The sequence below is a fragment of the Sapajus apella genome, unplaced genomic scaffold (assembly GCF_009761245.1).
Source record: "Sapajus apella isolate SASKATOON/1434 unplaced genomic scaffold, GSC_monkey_1.0 scaffold216, whole genome shotgun sequence".
NCBI lineage: Eukaryota > Metazoa > Chordata > Mammalia > Primates > Cebidae > Sapajus > Sapajus apella.
The window spans coordinates 418,722-432,000 of NW_022437156.1; the positions used below are offsets into that span (position 1 = coordinate 418,722).

The window sequence follows — 13,279 nt, forward strand, 5'->3', positions numbered from 1 at the left end:
CCTGGGTTCAGGCAATTCTCCTGCCTCAGCCTCCTGAGTAGCTGGGACTACAGGCACGCCCAACCATGCCCAACTAATTTTTTGTAGTTTTAGTAGAGATGGGGTTTCACCATGTTGACCAGGATGGTCTCGATCTCTTGACCTCGTGATCCACCCGCCTCGGCCTCCCAAAGTGCTGGGATTACAGGCGTGAGCCACCGCGCCCGGCAGCTCTTCCCTATCTTTAGCAGCTGACACTGGGCTAGGGGTCAACATAGCTTCGGTGGAGGCTTGAAACATGGGTAGGCCAGTCCAGAATTCTACAGGGGATAAGTAGAATTCCATACCAGAGATGACCATTCCTAAAATGATCTCCATGCAAGGCGCCTTATTCTGAAAATTTCTCACCACCACTCTGCTCAAGAGAGACACCCTTTCTCTTCATTGTCTCAGCAATGGGGCATCTCTTTGATCAGTCTGCCTTAATTTCATGCAATCAAAGGACATATTAAAAAATGTTTTCTTTCATACAAGAACGCCAGAGGGACTGGGAATTAGAAGAGCTGTATTCTTTTTAGTTTTATGTTATTTATTTTTGAGATGGAATCTTGCTCTGTTACCCAGGCTGGAGTACAGTGGTGTGATCGTGGCTCACTGCAACCTCCACCTCCTAAGTTCAAGCAGTTCTCCTCCCTCAGCCTCCTAAGTAGCTGGGATTACAGGCACCCACCACCACGCCTGGTTACTTTTGTGTATTTTTAGTAGAGACAGGGTTTCACCATATTGACCAGGCTGGTCTAGAACTGCTGATCTTAATGACTCACCTACCTCAGCCTCCCAAAGTGCAGGGATTATAGTCATGAGCCACCGTGCCTGGCCAAATTTCTGCATTTTCTTTTTAAATTTATTTTTATTTTTGAGACAGAGTTTTGCTGTTGTCGCCCAGGCTGGAGTGCAATGGCACAATTTTGACCCACTGCAACCTCCGCCTCCTGGGTTCAAGCCATTCCCCTGCCTCAGCCTCCTCAGTAGGTGGGAATACAGGTGTGCACCACTATGCCTGAATAAATTCTCTTGTATTTTTAGTAGAAACAGGATTTTACCATTTTGGCCAGGCTAGTCTTGAACTCCTGACTGCAGATGATCCACCCACCTCAGCCTCCCAAAGTGCTGGAATTACAGGTGTGAGCCACCGTGCCAGGCCTAGAGCTGTATTCTTGATGATGAAGAACAGTTCCCTCCTCTCCACCAGGCCACACTGTGCATGGCCATTGCATCCTGAATGGTGCTCTAGTTCTTGAGATCTACAGAAGCCATTTCTTATTTTCCTTACTCACCTGCGTATCCTTAGGAAATGTCCATCCCCTGAGGTAATTCGGGTGTTTCTCTGTCCTTTGCAACCTGAGTGAGCTGAATACCTTCACGCTGGCTTGTTTATAGATGGCAGTCAGGTTTTTGTTTTGCTTTGCTTTTCAGTTGGATCAGATACCAGTTAACAGAAAATTACCACAGTCTAGGTCACTTGCTCAGCGATCAAATTGTGGAAAAACTGGTATCACTTTTTTTATTTTTTTTTGGTATATGTATATTTTTTTGAGACACAGTCTTGCTCTGCCTGCCGCCTAGGCTGGAGTTCAGTGGCGCGACCTTGGCTCACTACAACCTCCACCTCCTGGGTTCAAGCGTTCTCCTGCCTCAGCCTCCCGAGTAGCTAGGATTACAGGCGCCCACCACCACACCAGCTAATTTTTGTGTTTTTAGTAGAGATGAGGTTTTGCCACATTGGCCAGGCTGGTCTGGAACTCCTGGCCTCAGGTGATCCATCAAGCAGCCTCCCAAAGTGCTGGGATTACAGGCATGAGCCATCACGCCCAGCCTGAAATCATTTTTGACCTGGAAGTCACCCTTTTTCTGTTCCTCTGAACACACGGCAACATAGGTGCCTTCCAGCCGCCTGCCCAGCACCCTCACATCCTACTGTTTTCTCCTAAATCTGTTATCCTTCCCTGAGCCTCCTCCACTCCTGCCCCTTTATCTCCAGCACACATTCCTCTTCCTTTCTCATCTAATTATCCAACAGATACGTGATGAGAACCCATGTGTGCCAAGCACTGTGCTGGCAACAGAACAGCTGGAGGGCAAGACGGAGCCTCTTTCCAGCCGCGGGTTCCCCATGCCCAGCGTGATGCCTGCAGTCAAAGCCAAGCACGCTGCCCATATCTGAGCTCAGCAGAAGTGGAGTAGGGTTAGTCTTTAGATGGAAAAGCAAACAGAAATACAGGCTGTTATGAGCATGTGTGTGTGTGTGTGTAGGCTACAAACTTAGAGGTTTTAAGTCTGGAATCTGATGTCACATAGACCCAAATCCCACTACTTACCAATTGTGTGACTTTATCTCTGAGCCTCTTTTTCCTTCTGGAAGCAATAACTGTAGCCAACTAACAGGTCGGGATTACATGATTTATTCCGTGTAAAGCACTTAGCACAGTACCTGGTGCCTGGCGATAGAAAATAACCACTAAATGGTAGTTAGCATTAATGACATGGATCTGCGCTAGGAGTTACATGAGCAGAAGAGAGGTTTCAATGTCTGTATTCTACTCCTCCCTTCCTCTGCCCACTTCTCCGCCCCTGACACCAGTCTTTTCCAGTTAGAAAGGTAGAAATTTCTGCTCTGATGGAAATCAAGAGCAGGGGAGGGATGGAAACAGGAAACATGGGTCATCAACAAAACCTGGGCTCCAAGCTGGGCATCGTGGCTCACACCTGTAATCTCAGCACTTTCGGAAGCTGCTGGACAGACCACCTGAGGTCAAGAGTTCAAGACCAGCCTGGCCAACATGGTGAAACCCCATCTCTACTGAAAATACATAAATTAGCCAGGTGTGGTGGCAGACGCCTGTAATCCCATCTCCTGGGGAGGCTGAGGCAGGAGAATCGCTTGAACCCAAGAAACGGAGGTTGCTGTGAGCCAAGATCACACCACTGCACTCTAGCCCAGGCAAAAGAGTGAGACTCTATCTCAAGGAAAAAAATTTTTTTAAAAACGGGAAACAAAAAATTGGACTCCTGAGTGTTCCACGCACGTGAGCAGCCATCCTGCTCCTGAGAAGCAGCTCTCCAAGCCCCCGACCCAAACAGAGCTGGGCCTTCCTGGACGTCTGCAGGATCCACTCCAGCTTGAATCACTCTCTGGACAGGCCTTTAATGCACTCTTCCTCAAACCCTAAAGGTCACAACTCCTTGAATGGCTGGAAAAGCACTGCTGAAATCACAAAGCGTCCAGGAAAGAAAAACAGACAGCAAAATGGAACCAAACCCAGGGAGCTGAACAGTGTTTATTTTGATCCATGTCCAGCTTTGGCCAAGAAAATAATAAAATGTCCAGGAAAAGTCAATCTGAAGGGAGGGGGTTGGAGAGAGGAGCCAGTAATATCAAATTTGAGACTTTATATGAAAAAAGATAAAAGTGGATCCATTTATCATAGCATACATACAAAAAGATAAATTCCATATGAGACTTGCTTTTTTTAAAAAAAAGAAACATACAATATTAAAGGGAAATAAATAAATCCCTGGGAGTAGAAAAGACTTGCATAACTATGGCTAAATCTTCAGCTGCAATTGAAGAGAAAGAGTGATAGATTTAGCTACATACAAATGAAAGAGCAAAACATTTTGCAAGGAAACATATTGCCATAAGCAAAGTAAAAAGACAAATGGCAAACATATCACAGACAAATGCTTAGGATACCTAATACATAAAGAGCTTTTAAATGTAGAGAGATCCTGCCTTTGGCTTTCAGCTTTCAGCTTGGAGGCGGCCAAAGTGCAGCTTTCTTTCATCGTCCCGAATCCAGGTTCATCCAACACCAGCCGCCTCCACCATGCCGCCAAAGGTCGACCCCAACAAGATCAAAGTCGTATACCTGAGGTGCACTGAGGGTGAAGTCGGTGGCACATCTGTGTTGACCCCCAAGATCGGCCCCCTGGATCTATCTCCAAAAAAGGCTGGTGATGACATTGCCAAGACAACAGGTGACTGGAAGGGCCTGAGGATTACAGTGAAAGTAACCATTCAGAACAGACAGGCCCAGATTGAGGTGGTGCCTTCTGCCTCTGCCCTGATCAACAAATCCCTCGAGGAACCACCAAGAGACGAAAGAGAAAACATTAAACACAGTGGGAATATCACTTCTGATGAGATCATCAACATTGCTCGCCAGATGCGGCACCGATCGCTAGCCAGAGAACTCTCTGAAACCATTAAAGAGATCCTGGGGACTGCCCAGTCTGTGGGCTGTGATGCTGATGGCCACCACCCTCATGACATCATAGATGACATCAACAGTGGTGCTGTGGAATGCTCAGCTAGTTAAGAAGCACAAAGGAAAATATTAATAAAGGATTATTTGACAAAAAAAAAAGAGTAGAGGGATCCCTTAGTCCACAGCAAGTGTTAAAAAATAATGATAAAAGTAGAAGGAAAAGAACCAACTCAATTTAAAAACTGGATAAGAGACATAAACAAACACTTCACAGAAAAAGAAATGTAAAGGGCCCTATAATATGTAAAAAGATGTTTAACCTTGCTTCTGATAGGAAGAATACAAACCAAAATCACACTAAGGGGAGGCCAAGGCAGGAGGATAGCGTGAGGCCAAAAGTTTAAGACCAGCCTGGGCAACATGGTGAGACCCTGTCTCTCCAAAAAAGTGAAAATAGGCCAGGCACGGTGGCTCACACCTGTAATCCCAGCACTTTGGGAGGAAAAGGGGGACAGATCATGAGGTCAGGAGTTTGAGACCAGTCTTGCCAACATAATGAAACCCCATCTCTACTAAAAAGACAAAAAGTTAGTTAGGTGTGGTGGCAGGCACCTGTAAACCCAGCTACTTGGGAGGCCGAGGCAGGAAAATCACTTGAACCCGGGAGGTGGAGGTTGCAGTGAGCCAAGATTGTTCCACTGCACTCCAGCGCAGGCAACAGTGTGAGACTCCATTAAAAAAATTAGCCATGCATGGTGGCGCAGGCCTGTAGTTCCAGCTACTTGGAAGGCTGAGGCAGAAAGATCACTTGAGCTCAGGAATTCAAGGTGCATTCCAGCCTGGACAAAAGAGCAAGACACTTTCTCAAAAACAAAAAACAAAACAACTATCCTAAGGTAACATATTATACCTATCAGATCAGCAAAAATCCAAAAATTTGTCAATACACTTAGTTGGCAAAGCTATAGGGAAACAGGCATTCTAATACATTGTGACTAGGAATGCAAAATGAGGCAGCCTCTATGGAAGGGAATTTGATTGGCTATATCTAGCAAAGTTACATATGCATTTCCAGCAATGCCACTTCTAGGAAACTGTTCCAAAATATCACTGGCAAAAATATGAAAAAGCATTTGCATAGGCTATTTATTGCAGCTCTGTTTGTAATGGCAAAAGACTAGAAATAGGCCAGGCATGGTGGCTTACCCCTATAATCCTAGCACTTTGAGAGGCCAAGGCAGGCTGATTGCCTGAGCCCAGGAGTTCAAGACCAGCCTGGGCAACATGGTGAAACTCCATCTCTATTTCAAATTTTAAAAATAAATAAATAAAAACTAGAAATAACCCAAATGTCTAACAACAAGGGGCTGCTTGAATTAAATATGAAGTACTATGGAGCATTAAAAAAAAGAACAAAGAATACCTCTACATACCGCCATGGACTGATTGACAGCACCTACTGTCGAGTAAACAAAAGTCAAACTGTATGTAAATTGTATCTCAGTGTTCATTTAAAAAAAAAAAAAAGAAAAGTGGGGAAATCTGGATGCTACTCTGTATCTAAGGATATATATATGTGTGTATATATTTAAATTTCTAAAAATAAAAGACTATCTGCACAGTGAGTTAGTGATATAATTACAGAGAAAAAACTGTCTCAAACAACTTTAGACCACTGCAATTTGATTATATATTCCTAGTGAGATATACCCTAAGGAAAAACAAAAAAGAAACTGAAATAATAGTTTTACTGTGGAGACAAAAGAGGTTCCATCTTGGATGCTAATCAGCCATGTTGATATCTGATTGGCCCCAGTTCCAGGAATGCTGCCTGATTCCTACCTTATTTACTACTGTCCCTAGTCTAAGAATGTATCAACCTTGATGTTATCACACAAATTATAGGCTGTGACACACATAGCATTCTAGCCTGTTCCAGACAGTTGCCTTTGTCTTGCACTAAGCACATATACTCTTTTCCTATGGTTTATAAGCCTTGGGTTTGAGGGTAACAGTGTGAGATATATCTGTCTTGCAGCTGCCATGGGCATGCTTCTATCTGTAAGTTCGCCAATAAAACATACTTTAGCAATAAACTGGAATTGTCTACCTTGTTCTTTGGTTTCTCAGCTCCTTTGTCCTTTGGGGGCCACTTTGCATGTACGGCCCTTTCATGGAAAAGCATTATCATATTAATGGTGATAATATTGCTGTGGTTATTTTAAGAGTGCGTATAAGGCCGGGCGCGGTGGCTCACGCCTATAATCCCAGCACTTTGGGAGGCCGAGGCGGGTGGATCACGAGGTCAAGAGATCGAGACCATCCTGGTCAACATGGTGAAACCCCGTCTCTACTAAAAATACAAAAATTAGCTGGGCACAGTGGTGCACGCCTGTAGTCCCAGCTACTCGAGAGGCTGAGGCGGGAGAATTGCTTGAACCCAGGTGGTGGAGGTTGCGGTGAGCCGAGATCGTGCCATTGCACTCCAGCCTGGGTAACAAGAGCGAAACTCCGTCTCAAAAAAAAAAAAAAAAAGAGTGTGTGTAAGTATTGAGGGATAAAGCAAACGGTGGTGGATTTGGAAACTAGAATATTTGGTTGAGAGAAAAAAACAGATGTAAGATATATGAAGTTTGCAAGGAAAAAAGTATTACCATAAGCAAAGTAAAATGACAAATGGCAAACGTATTACAGACAAATGGTTAAGATCCCTAATACATAAAGAGCATCTAAAAGTAGAGGGATCCCCTAGTCCATAGCAAGTGTTAAAATATAATAATAATAATAAAAGTAGAAGAGAAAAACCAACTCAATTTAAAAACTGGACATGAACAACTCAACTTAAAAACATAAACACTCACTTCACAGAAAAAGGAATGTAAAGAGCCCTTTACATGTGAAGTTATATAAGAACACTGAGAGCCTCTATTTGAATTGAAAGTATTAGTATAAATATTTTCCTTGATTCTGGAGCTAGTAAAAAATAAATAAAAATAAAGAAAGCATGAGTATAAACAGAGAATGAGTTTATTTTTAAAATATGTTTGTATTTTCTTCCCACTAAAAGGCCCTAGAAACAAGGACCAACACAGCAGCAGCGAGCATTCCTGGTGCACTGTCATTTCCCTTCAGCGGAATCAGATCTTCTTGAAGACATGCTTGGCCTCAGACTGGGAATGGAAATGTACAAGATGTGCTTGGATATCTAGTCAAATCAGAAACTCAAAAAGCTATCAAAGTCTCTTTATGTCAAAAAGAGGTGAAAATACTCCCACTTGCCAAAGATGGGACAATTTGAGCATTCATAAGACTAATAACTATAACGGACAATAGTGAACTGAAGTATGTCAAATATGTTTCAATCCATGATTTCATAATGGTGTCTTAAATAATTGGTCACTTGTGGAGGACCCCAGGTAGCCAACTCAACAATTTGAAAAATGATAATAAAGAGAAATCCTTTATTCTGCCTTTCTTACAGAAACCATAAGTGAACCTCATAGTTGAAGAAGCAAGCTCTCTTACACAGCCGTCCACCCCATAACCAAAGAAAGGAGTGAGTAGGGCAGGAGAGTGGGTTGTGGGGGAGAAAAAAGAATAAATACACAAATGAAGAAATGAATAATAGAATTCCAGTATCACCATTTTCAACTCCTAATGAAATAATGGATTAGTCAGTGATCACGAATGGCTTAGAACATCACCGAAAGAGATTGACACAAGCAGATTCCATGCACCTCTGGGTGAACATTCACAACATTCCCTGAGAAGGCACCCTGCAAAAACACTGAACTTCAATCAGACCTCTGGGTGAAATTGGCAATTTACAAGAAGTCAGTGAACAAAGGAGTGTCTTACATAGCACCCCCAGGATAGAATCAGCAAAGCACAGACTGGAAAGTTGTACAGTACAAAAATATCCATTTTCTCCAACAAAACCTATTGGAAGAGGGAAAAAAATGAGAGAGAGAACCTGTGCATTAAAGGAGACATAAAAATCAACAACCAGGTTAGGCGAGGCACATCTGTAATCTCAGCACTTTGTGAGACCAAGGCAGGTAGATCGCTTGAGCCCAGGAGTTCGAGACCAGACTGGGCAACGTGGTAAAACCCATCTCTACCAAAAAAAAAAAAAAAAAATCAGCCCATGCCCAAATTCTACTTTTGGGATTACAAATTACAATCTCAAATTTTGTACTATCAAATCCAACTTTGGGACTACAGGTATGAGCCACCATGCCTGGCCTTCAATCTTGATTTAAAGTTATTACAAAAAATATGAGGCCGGGTGCAGTGGCTCACACCTGTAATCCCAGCATTTTGGGAGGCTGATGCAGGCAGATTGCTTGGGCCCAGGAGTTCAAGACCAGCCTAGGCAAGACAGGATGATCCTGTCTCTACAAAAATTAGCTAGGTGTGGTGACATTCACCTGTAGTCCCAGGTACTCAAGAGGCTGAGGTGGGAGGATGGCTTGAGCCTGCGAGTCAGAGGTTGCAGAGAGCCGAGATCACACCACTGTACTCCAGCCTGGGAGAATCTGAAAAAAATCTGAGACTCCTAAATTCCAAGCTATTTTGCCACAGGTCTGAGCCTAGGATCTCTGCTGTTTTCAGTAAAGACCACTTCAGAGTCCAGAACCACAGGATTGGATCATCTCCCTTCAATTGTCTTTTTACTGATCATGACGACGTCTCCGATTTTCTCCCAGCCTCCCCTCCTACCAGCACAAAGGAGAGAACCAGGAAAGTAGAGGATTCAGCCTTGCAGAATGAGGTGCAGGCAGGATATGGTGTCACACCCACTCAGCTCCCAAAGTGCCTATAATCCCAGCACTTTGGGAGGCTGAGTTGGGTGGATCACCTGAGGTCAGGAGTTCAAGACCAGCCTGGCCAACATGGTAAAAATCTGTCTCTACTAAAAATACAAAAATTAACTGGGCATGGTGGCACATGTCTGTAGTTCCAACTACTTGGGAGAATGAGGCAGGAGAATCCCTTGAACCAGGAAGGTGGAGGTTGCAGTGAGTTGAGATCACACCATTGCCCTTCAGCCTGGGCAACAGAGCAACACTTTGTCTCAAAAATAATAAATAAGGTCAGGCGTGGTGGCTCACACCTGTAATCCCAGCACTTTGGGAGGTCGAGGTGGGTGGATCATGAGGTCAGGAGATCAAGACCATCCTGGCCAACATGGTGAAACCCCATCTCTACTAAAATATAAAAAATTAGCCAGGTATGGTGACACACGCCTGTAGTCCCAATTACCTGGGAGGCTGAGAAAGGAGAATCCCTTGAACCTGGGAGGTGGAGGTTACGCTGAGCCAAAATCATGCCATTGCACTACAGCCTGGCAACAGAGCAAGATTCCATCTCAAAAATAATAATAATAAATAATAAATGAAAAACAGAATGACATGCAAACAAGAGGTTCTCTAGAAGTGGTTCCAATTCATACTCTTGCCCATATGGAGCATAGATTTTGGAATTATTGGGGGTGTCCCCAAATGAACAAGTTCTGTTCATGTGATGTAAGTTGATGTTTCTGATCCGAACTGGGCCTGTGATTTGGAAAGAGAGATGTTTGGAATACTCCTCCAAATACCACCAGCAGCTAGAATGACTGCAAACGGTGCACTATGGGACTCCACTTTGTAAAAAGGGACACTCCGTGTCCATGACCTAGATGCTCCTAAGTCAGAAAATCTAAGAATCAGCCAGTATCCCCACTTACGCTTACTATAGTCTCAAATCACTCAGCCTTTCCTGGATTCAGTTGCTACTTCTGCAATAAGGGATAATATTTTATCTATAGAAGACCAGGAGCTAGACTAGGAGGCCTCTTAAGGTCCCTAACTGCTTTGAGCTCTAACCTTATCAGAAACAATACAGGGAGGAACTCTTATTTCAGAGAACAGAATAAGCAGCAGGACCCAAGGAAGGGCAGGAATGGGCAAGTCAGGAAGTATCACTGGACATATGAAGCCAAGGGCTGAACCTGGTAGGCAGACAATAATTAAACAAATGTAATACTTACTGAGTTCTGACTACACGCCTGGTGCTAGGCTAGGTCCTTTTTATGCCTCATCCCATTATTACCCTCAACAATCCATAGGTAACAACCCTCACTTCCTTCTCTCAAAGGAAACCTCACTCTGACATCTCAGGAACGTGTCTCTTACATATTTCCTATTTCAAACACCTGGAAGTTATATGTAATAACTGAAGTGTCATGCAATGTGCACAAAGATGCTGAGGGACAGCCCAGAGGTCTAATGTGGAAGGCCTGAAGTCATTGTCGAGGTGGGGTCAAAGACCTCCACAATACAATGAACAAAGATTCTTCCATCCAACCTTTAAGCAGCAGCCTATCTAAAAGAATTTGTCAGGATGAGCGTGGTGGCTCACACCTGTAATCCCAGCACTTTGGGTGACTGAGGCGGGCAGATCATGAGGTAAAGAGATCGAGACCATCCTGGCCAACATGGTGAAACACCATCTCTACTAAAAATACAAAAAAATTAACTGGATGTGGTGGTGCACGCCTGTAGTCCCAGCTAGGGGGCTGAGGCAGGAGAATTGCTTGAACACAGGAGCTGGAGGTTGCAGTGAGCCGAGATTATGCCATTGCACTCCAGCCTGGGTGACTAGAGCAAAACTCTGTCTCAAAAAAAGTAATTAAAAAATTTTTTAAAAAGAATTTGTCACCTTCGCAAAAGGCATCCAGAAGACGCCAAGCTTCCCAAAGCAGCTCTGTGTTTCTTGGTGGGTGGCCTAATAGGCAGAAACCTATGGGAAACAACTTTTTTTAAAACCCTGTTTATTTGTGAAAATTGGCTCCCAAAAAAAACCCATTTGGTTACACAGGTAATAGAAGTAATGAAAAGACTGGCGTTTTGATCTCAACGATAGTTCAGCTCTGTGAGTCCAGCCTAAATGCAGATATTTCTTAAAAGACTGGAGAAATGATTTCAGGAAATGTTTCCAGCCACCTCAAAAATTTCTCACAGAGTAAGATACAAAACTTAAGTGAAAGTAGGAATGGCAGATAGCTTGTGGTAAGAGAACACAAACAGGAAGCAGCAGCCTCTCAAAGTAAATATTATTGAGACAGAAGACCTGGGGAAATATTTATGTAACATCTAATTGGAAGATTTACAAAGCTCTCTGGTGCCTTTGGTAGAAGTCAAGAAAGGGTCGGCTCCCCATTCCAAAAGCAGGCCAATGGGATGACTGCACAGCAGCCTCCCCCTCCTTTCAGGATTCCTCATCTAATCCCATGCCAGTGGATTTTGGGGGTTGAAAGATTCTGGGCGGGGCATGGTGGCTCACGTCTGTAATCCTAGCACTTTGGGAGGCTGAGGAAGGAGGATCACTTGAGCCCAGAAGTTCAAGACCAGCCTGGACAACATGGCAAGACCTCGTCTCTATACAAAAAATTTTTTTTTAATTTTTTTTTTTTAAACACGACGTTTCACCATGTTGGTCAGGCTGGTCTTGAGCTCCCAACCCCAGGTGATTCACCCGCCTTGGCCTCCAAAGTGCTTGGATTACAGGCGTGAGCCACCACGCCCGGCCTACAAAATTTTTTTTAAAAATTAGCCGGGCATGGTGGCGTGAGCCTGTGGTCCCAATTACTCAAGAGGCTGAGGTGGGAGGATTGCTTGAGCCTGGGAGGTTAAAGCTGCAGTGAGCCAAGATCATGCTACTGTACCCCAGCCTAGGTGACAGAGTGAGACCCTCTCTAAAAAATAAAGACTCGGGCCGGGCATGGTGGTTCATGCCTAAAATTCCAACACTTTAGGAGGCCGAGGTGGTTGGATCACAAGGTCAGGAGTTCAAGATCAGCCTGGCCAACATGGTGAAATCCTGTCTTTACTAAAAATACAAAAATTAGCCTGGTGTGGTGGCACGTGCCTGTCATCTCAGCTACTCTGAAGGCTGAGGCAGGAGAATCACTTGAACCCAGGAGGCAAAGGTTGCAGAGAGCTGAGATCACGCCATTTAACTTCAGCCTGGGTGACAGAGTGAGATTCCATCTCAAAAATAAATAAACAAAGACTCTGAACTCCCCAGAACAAGGCTGTCTTGTGGGCAAGATGAGATGTGGGGATGGGGTTGGTAAAAGCAGTCAGCATGCCAAGCATAAAGCCCCTCTCCAACAGGAAAGCCTTCAGACTCATCTTCCAAGAGCTCACCCTCTCTATATAGATATTATCTAGTGCTGCATGTATATCCTCCCCTCCATTCCTACGTGATATATTTTACTCTTGTTTAATGACATCCAGATTCATCATATGTCTCTTCCTGTAACTATCCAAGTCCCCTTTGGATATAAGTTTGGTGTATATAAATAACAATAGTAGCTACTAAGTATTGACTGTAATATACCAAACAATGTATATACATTGTCTTTTATCCTCACAATGCTTGGAAATAGAATTTACAACAAACAGAGGCACACAAAAGAGAGGCAACTAATTCACCTTCTCACAGCTAGCAAGTGGTGGACTCAGGGTTCAAACCCAAATGGGAAGGAATCTATGTCAGAGTCGTTCTGTTAGTAAGTTGTCTCTAATGATGTATATCTCATTCATATTTCTTTCTCAGCTACTACTAGTTAGGCAGTTTTAAAAAGCTATTTCCTAAGCTGAGCTAAAGGAGGGTTAACTACAAATACACATGTGTGCACACAAACACACACCCTTTATTCAGCTAGATTACTTCATCCTTTCAACCAAAAGAATCAGTACCTCCTCCATGCCAGACACTGACATGGACGCTAAACATGTCAGCCATGTTCCCTGCCCTTCTGGAGCTTCTATTTTCACTCCTGCTAATCCCCAGGTATGTCTTAAACAATACCTTCTTCAGTAGACATTCTTTGTCACCCCAGACTAAATTAGATGACCTCATTATACACCCCATGCTTTTCTTTCAAAACATCCAGCACCCTTTAATTACTTGTTCAATGTCTTTCTTCTCAGGCCGGGCTCAGTGGCTCACACCTCTAATCCCTGCACTTTGGGAGGCCG

General features: G+C 43.8%; 1 pseudogene; it reads left to right on the forward strand.

Moving 5' to 3' along the window:
- The first annotated feature begins 3,828 nt into the window (after window positions 1-3,828).
- LOC116544432 lies at window positions 3,829-4,393 on the forward strand (annotated as a pseudogene).
- The last annotated feature ends 8,886 nt before the right edge of the window (window positions 4,394-13,279 follow it).